The sequence below is a fragment of the Pleurodeles waltl genome, chromosome 5 (genome assembly GCF_031143425.1).
Source record: "Pleurodeles waltl isolate 20211129_DDA chromosome 5, aPleWal1.hap1.20221129, whole genome shotgun sequence".
NCBI classification, from domain to species: domain Eukaryota; kingdom Metazoa; phylum Chordata; class Amphibia; order Caudata; family Salamandridae; genus Pleurodeles; species Pleurodeles waltl.
The window spans coordinates 744,764,454-744,765,576 of record NC_090444.1 but is presented as its reverse complement, the minus strand read 5'-3'; the positions used below and the strand labels follow the sequence as shown (position 1 = coordinate 744,765,576).

The following is a 1,123-nucleotide window of genomic DNA, read 5'->3' as shown; positions in this document are numbered from 1 at the left end:
CTGCCCTGCCTCTTCCTGGCAATGACAGGCAAGGACGGGCCCGCCCTTGGCCCGGGCTTCGCCCGCGCGCGTCCCGCGAGGCGGGAGCGCGGTCTGATTTTTAAAGGGCTCCTGCCCCTCCTCTCCACACAGAAGCACTTCCCGCGGCGGCGGGAGCGCAGCCAATGTTTTCAAATGGCTCCTGCCCCTCCTCTGCACACAAACGCGCTACCCGCGGCGGCGGGAGCGCAGTCTGATTTTTAAAGGGCTCCTGCCCCTCCTCTCCACACAGAAGCGCTTCCCGCGGCGGCGGGAGCGCAGCCAATGTTTTCAAAGGGCTCCTGCCCCTCCTCTGCACACAAACGCGCTACCCGCGGCAGCGGGAGCGCGGTCTGATTTTTAAAGGGTCCTGCCCCTCCTCTCCACACAGAAGCGCTTCCCGCGGCGGCGGGAGCGCAGCCGATGTTTTCAAAGGGCTCCTGCCCCACCTCTACACACAAACGCACTACCCGCGGCGGCGGGAGCACAGCCAATGTTTTCAAAGGGCTCCTGCCCCTCCTCTGCACACAAACGCGGTACCCCGTGTTCACATATTAAAAACAACTAATTCATATTCCCTCTCATGTATAAGTACATTAAATAAGTTTTCACATTTATATCCCAGTTTCTTTCGCGTCAAAAATTAATTCGTATGTATAACAATCCTGGATTCCTAATCCTCATAAAAATATAAAGCAATTTACAGTTCCATGTACACACCCACCCCGATTTTCACATCTGCATGATTACAAAAGAAGACTGTTGGATATAGTCCCTAGACAGGGGACGTATCATATATTAAACTGATAAGAACCAATACTACACTTGATTTTAGCCAAATGGCCCTGAAGTAGCACATTTGATAGGGAAATACTGAATGGTGAAAGTCTCATGAAATCAGAGCTTATGATCAAGATCAAGTACTCATATCTTTAAACAACTTAATAAAGTCAAGCATCTCCTCCACTCGTTTGCCCATTGGTGAGGGTGGGTTTAAATATAAAAAATAAAAACTTGAGTCAGAAACTGCAGGTGGCAGCCATATGAGGCACCGTTCTCCATGGCCTTCAGAACGCAGTGGCCACAGGGGAGCTGCTTTCCTACT

General features: G+C 51.4%; 1 pseudogene; it reads right to left on the bottom strand.

Annotated features, from left to right (window-relative positions):
- Positions 1 to 693: 693 nt before the first annotated feature.
- Positions 694 to 873, bottom strand: LOC138297638 (U2 spliceosomal RNA; annotated as a pseudogene).
- Positions 874 to 1,123: the final 250 nt, after the last annotated feature.